Raw genomic sequence first — 9,186 nt, 5'->3', positions numbered from 1 at the left:
ATATAGATATCGTCATATGATTTCTTATGCTCAAGTAATAATCTATCTACAATGTAAAGTATGAATTAGAAACTTCATTGAGAACTAACAAACTATAATCTCAATCATTGAAGAAATTGCAATTTATCATAACATTGGAAAGAGTCAATATAAGAGCTTTTCAGCAAGTCCACATACTCAACTATCATTTAGTCTTTCATAATTGCTAACACTCATGCAATACTTATGGGTATGGAGTTTTAATCAGACACAAAGAAAGATAGGGGCTTATAGTGTTGCCTCCCAACCTTTTACCTCAAGGGTAATGTCAACAATAATAATTTATGCTAACTTACATCCAATTGGATATATATATATCATGATCTTTCCAACACAAAGTGCTTGCCAAAGGATAAAATGTGAAAAGGAAAGGTGAAGATCACCATGACTCTTGTATAAGGTATTAGACAAAAGTAAAAGATAGGCCCTTTGCAGAGGGAAGCAGAGGTTGTCATGTGCTTTTATGGTTGGATGCACGAAATCTTAACGCAAGAGAACGTCACTTTATATTACCACTTGTGATATGGACCTTTATTATGCAGTCTGTCGCTTTTATTGCTTCCATATCACAAGATCATATAAAGCTTATTTTCTCCACACTAATAAATCATACATATTTAGAGAGCAATTTTTCATTGCATACGACAATTACAACTTACTTGAAGGATCTTACTCAATCCATAGGTAGGTATGGTGGACACTCATGGCAAAGACCGGGTTTAAGTATATTTGGAAGCACAAGTATTATCTCTACTTGGTGCAATGAATTTGGCTAGCACGAGAGGGAAAGGCAAGCTCAACATGTTGGATGATCCATGACAATATACTTTATTTAGGATATAAGAAAACATAATCGATTATGTTGTCTTCCTTGTCCAACATCAACTCTTTAGCATGTCATATTTTAATGAGTGATCACAATCATAAAAGATGTCCAAGATAGTATATTTATATGTGAAAACCTCTCTTTCTTTATTACTTCCTATTAATTGCAACGATGACCAAAACTATGTTTGTCAACTCATAACAACTTTTGTTCATCACACTCTTTATATGTGAAGTCATTACTCTCCATAAGATCAATATGATCTCTTTGTTTCTTTTTATTCTTTTTCTTTTCTTTTATTTTTATTCCCTCAAGATTATAGCAAGATAATCAAGCCCTTGACTCAACACAAATCTTTATTATATATAGCTCACAGACTCGATTACATAGAAGGATCATAAAGCAAAACTCAAAACTAGATCATACTAAAATTTTATTCTACTAGATCAAGATATTACCAAAAGGATCGAACTAAGAAAAAGGTAAACATAGGAGTGTGATGGTGATACGATACCGGGGCACCTCCCCCAAGCTTGGCTGTTGCCAAGGGGAGTGCCCATACCCATATGTTTATATCTCTTTCTTCGGTGGTGGAGAAGATGGTGATGATGAAGATAATTGTGCTTTCAGCTTTTTCATATTGTACTTGAGAAGAGAAATTTCCTCCTTTAAATCATCGACCTCCGATTCCAGCTTCAAGATCTTGTCACAGAAATCTCCTTCGATTTTCTACCAAAAACGAGAAGGAATAGATCGGTTGTTAGATAGTTTAGCTCTCTTAGGAAGACTGGACTTCTTGAAATTCACGTGCATATCCCCAGGTTGAGGTAGAGGGACATCCTCTTCCTCCGAACTTGAATCATTGATCCTCATCAAATGAGCATCCTCCTCATCATTCGTAGTTCGACCACAAGGACATAGATCCCCATAGGTCTTTGGGTCAGCAACGAGATGTGAGGCATAGCTCTCTTCGTCGGAATCCTGAGATGACATCTTGCTCCAAACCTGCTACAGGAAGAGCTCGAAACGAAAACAGAGGATATTTGCGTGGTACGATGGTCAAAACCTTTGGGAGATTATATAATGAATTTTTACCGACCAAAAGAAGTATCGTGCAAGAAAATGGAGTCCGGAGGGCACACGAGGTGCCCACGAGACAGGGGGCGCACCCAGGGGGTAGGGCGCGCCCTCCACCCTCGTGGATGCCTCGCGTCCCTTTCGGACTACTTCTTATTGTCCTATTTTCTTAAATATTCCAAAACGGAGAAAAATTGCCATTTGAACTATTTTGGAGTCGGTTTACTTACCGTACCACATACCTATTCCTTTTCGGAGTCTGAAACGTTCTGGAAAGTGTCCCTTATGTATTCCTCCGGGGTCATGGTTTCAATAACATTAGTTTCAACATTTATAGGGTTACCTGAGATATAATGTTTGATTCTTTGACCGTTCACCACCTTTGGATTTGTGCCTTCGAAGTTGTTGATTTTTATGGCACCGGAACGATAGACCTCCTCGATGACGTAAGGACCTTCCCATTTAGAGAGAAGTTTTCCAGCAAAAAATCTTAAACGAGAGTTGAATAGCAACACATAATCACCTATGTTAAACTCACGCTTTTGTTTCCTTTGGTCATGCCATCTTTTAACTTTTTTCTTTAAATTTTTTGGCATTCTCATAGGCCTGGGTTCTCCATTCATCAAGTGAGCTAATGTCAAATAACGTCTTCTCACCGGCAAGTTTGAAATCCTAATTGAGCTCTTTAATGGCCCAATATGCCTTATGTTCTAGTTCGAGAGGTAAGTGACATGCTTTTCCATAAACCATTTTATACAGAGACATACCCATAGGATTTTTATATGTAGTTCTATAGGCCCATAATGCATCATCAAGTTTCTTGGACCAATTATTTCTAGATCTATTAACAGTCTTTTGCAAAATTAATTTGATCTCTCTATTACTCAATTCTACTTGACCACTAGACTGTGGGTGATATGGAGATGCAATTCTATGATTAACATCATACTTAGCAAGCATTTTACGAAAGGCACCATGAATAAAATGTGAACCACCATCAGTCATCAAATATCTAGGGACTCCAAACCTCTGAGAAATAACTTCTTTAAGCATCTTAATAGAGGTGTTATGATCAGCACTACTAGTTGGAATAGCTTCTACCCACTTAGTAACGTAATCAACAGCAACTAAAATATGTGTATACCCATTAGAGGAAGGAAATGATCCCATATAATCAAAGCCCCAAACATCAAATGGTACAATAACAAGTGAATAGTTCATAGGCATTTCTTGACGTATACTAATATTACCAATTCTTTGACATTCATCACAAGACAAGACAAACTTACGGGCATGTTTGAAGAGGGTAGGCCAATAAAAAACGGATTGCAATACCTTATGCGCGGTTCTATCTCCAGCGTGGTGTCCTCCATAAGCCTCAGAGTGATACTTGCTTAGGATCTGTTCCTGTTCATGCTCAGGTACACAATGTCTAATGACACCATCTACTCCTTCTTTATAAAGGTGTGGGTCATCCCAGAAGTAATGTCTTAAATCATAGAAAAACTTTTTCTTTTGCTGGTATGTGAAACTAGGTGGTATAAATTTGGCAACAATGTAATTAGCATAATCAGTATACCATGGAGCAGTACGAGAAGCATTTATGACAGCTAACTTTTCATCTGGAAAGCTATCATCAATAGGTAGTGGGTCATCAAGAACATTCTCTAACCTAGACAAGTTGTCTACAACGGGGTTCTCAGCTTCATTTCTATCAATAATATGCAAATCAAATTCTTGTAGTAGGAGAACCCATCTAATAAGTCTAGGTTTAGCATCTTTGTTCTCCATAATATATTTCATAGCAACATGATTAGTGTGAACAGTTACTTTAGAATCAACAATATAAGGTCTGAACTTATCACAAGCAACTACAACTGCTAAAAATTCTTTTTCAGTAGTAGCATAATTTCTTTGGGCACTGTCTAGAGTTTTACTAGCATATTGAATAACATTTAATTTCTTATCAACTCTTTGTCCTAGAACAGCACCTACAGCATAATCACTAGCATCACACATAATTTCAAAGGGTAAATTCCAATCAGGTGGCTGAACAATAGGTGCAGAAATCAAGGCTTTCTTAAGTATTTCAAATGCTTCTACACAATCATCATCAAAGACAAAAGGAACATCTTTTTGTAAGAGATTAGTCAGAGGCCTAGAGATTTTTGAGAAGTCTTTAATGAACCTCGTATAAAAACCGGCATGACCAAGGAAACTTCTTATACCTTTAATGTCCTTAGGACACGACATCTTTTCAATATCATCAACTTTAGCTTTGTCAACTTCAATACCTTTTTCAGAAATTTTATGCCCCAAGACAATACCTTCATTAACCATAAAGTGGCACTTATCCCAATTCAAGACAAGATTAGTTTCTTCACATCTCTGCAAAACTCGATCAAGGTTGCTTAAGCAATCATCAAAAGAAGTTCCATATATGAAGAAATCATCCACGAAAACCTCAACAATTTTTTCACAAACGTCAGAGAATATAGCAGTCATACATCTTTGAAAGGTACCAGGTGCATTACATAAACCAAAAGGCATACGTCTATAAGCAAAGGTACCGAAAGGGCAAGTAAAAGTGGTCTTTTCTTGATCCTCTTTTGACACAGGTATTTGAGAGAAACCGGAATAACCATCTAGAAAGCAAAAATGTGTATGTTTGGATAATCTTTCTAGCATTTGATCAATAAAAGGTAAAGGGTAATGATCCTTTTTAGTAGCTTTATTTAATTTGCGTAAATCAATTACCATTCTATAACCTGTAATAATTCTTTGTGGGATCAATTCATCTTTATCATTAGGAACAACAGTAATACCTCCCTTCTTAGGTACACAATGGACAGGACTTACCCACTGACTATCAGCAACGGGATAAATTAAACATGCCTCCAGAAGCTTTAGTATTTCTTTTTTTACCACTTCTTTCATCTTAGGATTTAACCGTCGTTGGTGATAAACAGTCGGTTTAGCGTCTTTCTCCAATTTTATTTTGTGTTGGCATAGGGTGTGACTAATGCCCTTAAGATCATCAGGAGTATATCCAATAGCGGCACGGTGCTTCTTCAGAGTTTTCAATAATTTCTTTTCTTCATGCTCTGAAAGGTTAGCACTAATAATAACAGGATATATATTCTTTTCATCAAGATAAGCATATTTAAGAGTATCAGGTAATGGTTTAAGCTCAAACACAGGATCACCCTTGGGTGGAGGAGGATCCCCTAGGATTTCAACAGGAAAGTTGTGTTTCAAAATAAATACTTCATCTATTTCCCTTCTTTCATTCATAAACATATCATTTCCATGGTCGAGCAAATATTGTTCTAAAGGATCGTTAGGAGGCACGGAAATAGAAGCAAGACCAATAATTTCATCTTTACTAGGCAATTCTTTATCATGGGGTTGTCTACGAAATTTAGCAAAATTAAACTCATGAGACATATCCCCCAAACCAATGGTAACAACATCCTTTTTGCAGTCTATCCTAGCATTAACAGTATTCAAGAAGGGTCTACCAAATATGATGGGACAAAAGCTATCTTGTGGGGAACCAAGAACAAGAAAATCAGCGGGATATTTAACTTTCCCACACAAGTCTTCAACATCTCTAACAATCCCAACTGGTGAAATAGTGTCTCTATTGGCAAGCTTAATTGTAACATCAATTTCCTCTAACTCAGCAGGTGCAATATCATGCATAATTTCTTTGTATAAGGAATGAGGTATTGCACTTGCACTAGCACCCATATCACATAAGCCATGATAGCAATGATCTCCTATTTTAACAGAAATAACAGGCATGCCTACTACATGTCTATGTTTATTTTTAGTATCAGGTCTAGCAATTCTAGCAGCTTCATCACAGAAGTAAATAACATGCCCATCAATAATATCAGCCAAGATATCTTTAACCATAGCAATACTAGGTTCAACTTTAATTTGCTCAGGGGGTGTAGGTGTTCTAGTATTACTCATATGAACCACAGTTGCAGCTTTAGCATGATCCTTTATTCTAACAGGGAAAGGTGGTTTCTCAATATAAGCAGTAGGAATAATAGGATCAACATTATAAGTGATAGTCTTTTCTTCAACTTTAATAGGTGCAACTACTTTTACTTCAATGGGAGGATTATATTTAAACCACTTCTCCTTAGGGAGATCAACATGAGTAGCAAAGGATTCATAGAAAGAAGCTACTATCTCAGAGTCAAGTCCATATTTAGTGCTAAATTCACGAAAAACATCGGTATCCATAAAGGATTTAACACAATCAAACTTAGGTGTTATACCTGACTCCTTACCTTCGTCGAGGTCCCAATCTTCAGAGTTGCGTTTAATTCTTTCCAAAAAATCCCATTTGAATTCAATAGTCTTCATCATAAAAGATCCAGTACAAGAAGTATCGAGCATGGAGCGATTGTTGAAAGAGAGCCGAGCATAAAATTTTTGAATAATAATTTCTCTTGGGAGCTCATGATTGGGGCATGAATATAACATTGACTTAAGCCTCCCCCAAGCTTGAGCGGTGCTTTCTCCTTCGCGAGGCCAAAAATTATATATATAATTACGATCACGATGTACAAGATGCATAGGATAAAACTTCTGATGAAATTCCGATTTCAATCGGTTGTAGTTCCATGATCCGATATCATCACATAGCCTAAACCATGTCAATGCCTTTACCTTCAAAGATAAAGGGAAGAACTTCTTCTTGATAACATCCTTGGGCATACCTGCAAGCTTAAATAATCCACAAACTTCATCCACATAGATTAGGTGCAAATCGGGATGTAATGTTCCATCACCTGTGAAAGGATTAGCTAGCAGTTTCTCTATCATACCCGAAGGAATTTCAAAGTAAACATTTTCAGTAGGTTCAGTAGGTTGAGGAGCAACTCTTTGCTCTACTGGTCGGGGTGAAGATACCCTGAACAAGCCCCTCAAAGGATTATGTTCCATAGTAACAAGTGCCAGTAAATTTCAGCACACTATATAAAATTTTCCTTACCAAATTCCACCTACCAAAGGCGCTTCACTACCCGGCAACAGCGCCAGAAAAGAGTCTTCATGACCCACAAGTATAGGGGATCTATCATAGTCCTTTAGATAAGTAAGAGTGTCGAACCCAACGAGGAGCATAAGGAAATGACAAGCGGTTTTCAGTAAGGTATTCTCTACAAGCACTGAAATTATCGGTAACAGATAGTTTTGTGATAAGGTAATTTGTAACGGGTAACAAGTGATGAAAGTAAATAGGGTGCAGAAAGATGGCCCAATCCTTTTTGTAGCAAAGGACAAGCTTTGACAAACTCTTATATGAAGGAAAACGCTCCCGAGGACACATGGGAATTATCGTCATGCTAGTTTTCATCACGCTCATATGATTCGCGTTCGTTACTTTGATAATTTGGTATGTGGGTGGACCGGTACTTGGGTGCTGCCCTTTCTTGTACAAGCATCCCACTTAAGATTAACCCCTATTGCAAGCATCCGCAACTACAAAAGAAGTATTAAGGTAAACCTAACCATAGCATGAAACATATGGATCCAAATCAGCCCCTTACGAAGCAACTCATAAACTAGGGTTTAAGCTTCTGCCACTCTAGCAACCCATCATCTACTTATTACTTCCCAATGCCTTCCTCTATGCCCAAACAATGGTGAAGTGTCATGTAGTCGACGTTCACATAACACCACTAGAGGAGAGACAACATACATCTCATCAAAATATCGAACGAATACAAAATTCACATGAATACTTATAGCAAGACTTCTCCCATGTCCTCAGGAACAAACGTAACTACTCACAAATCATATTCATGTTCATACTCAGAGGGGTATAATATGCATAAAGGATCTGAACATATGATCTTCCACCAAATAAACCAACTAGCATCAACTACAAGGAGTAATCAACACTACTAGCAACCCACAGGTACCAATCTGAGGTTTTGGGACAAAGATTGGATACAAGAGATGAACTAGGGTTTTAGAGGAGATGGTGCTGCTGAAGATGTTGATGGAGATTGACCCCCTCCCTATGAGAGGATCGTTGGTGATGACGATGGCGATGATTTCCCCCTCGCGGAGGGATGTTTCCCCGGTAGAACAGCTCCGCCGGAGCCCTAGATTGGTTCCGCCAAGGTTCCGCCTCGTGGCGGCGGTGTTTCCTCCCGAAAGCTTGCTTATGATTTTTTCTACGGTAAAAGACTTCATATAGCAGAAGATGGGCACCGGAGGCCTGCCAGGGGGCCCACGAGGCAGGGGGGCGCGCCCAGGGGGTAGGGCGCGCCCCCACCCTCGTGGCCAGTGTGTGGGCCCCCTCTGGTGGATTCTTTCGCCAGTATTTTTTATTAATTCCAAAACGTGCCTCCGTGAAGTTTTAGGACTTTTGTAGCTGTGTAGAATAGGTCTCTAATATTTGCTCCTTTTCCAGCCCAGAATTCCAGCTGCCGGCATTCCCCCTCTTCATGTAAACCTTAGTAAAATAAGAGAGAATAGGCATAAGTATTGTGACATAACGTGTAATAATAGACCATAATGCAATAAATATCGATATAAAAGCATGATGCAAAATGGACGTATCAGGCATGCAGTGCCAAGTTGGCTGGCCAGCTGCTGCACTGGAGAGGTGGCAGGATCTTCACGAAGATCTGCATGCCACCACGCAGGTGCTAGCTAGGCTGGCAGGCCGGCCACTTCGCTGGAGTGGTGACGGGGTGGCGGAGTCTTGCCGCGGTCTTGTCGATGTCCCCGGCAAGGATCTTGCCGGGGTCTCGCAGACGTCCTCAACAAGGACATTGCTAGGCACTTTGTCTTCTGGCCTTCGAAAAGATCTGCATGCCACTACGCGCGCGCCCCTGGGTCTTGGCCTTAAGATTGTCGATGGTGTCAGAGCTCCCAACCACAAGGGTGGTGCTCCTGTTAGTGCCCTGCTAGTCGTCCTGGCAAGGCAAGCCATCCTAGCAAGGATCTTGCCAGGGGTCCAGCTCGTCCTCTGTTCTCTGGTCTCTGGCTTGGCCGCCTCTCTAGTGCTCTTGTTTTTATCCTTGATCGCCCTCTTCAGGCCTCACCGCGGGTGTGGCTACAACTGCCTGTGCACAAGTATAGGGTGCTAAAGGGCCCAAACTTTAGTAGACCGACAATCGGAGATTTTTCAATAACATTAATACCATTCACATGGAATTTTTTCTTCGGAAAATGCACCGTATGCTCATTACCATTTATATGAAAAGTGA

Source organism: Aegilops tauschii, chromosome 2 (genome assembly GCF_002575655.3).
Source record: "Aegilops tauschii subsp. strangulata cultivar AL8/78 chromosome 2, Aet v6.0, whole genome shotgun sequence".
NCBI classification, from domain to species: Eukaryota; Viridiplantae; Streptophyta; class Magnoliopsida; order Poales; family Poaceae; genus Aegilops; species Aegilops tauschii.
Note: the sequence above shows the minus strand (reverse complement) of the source record.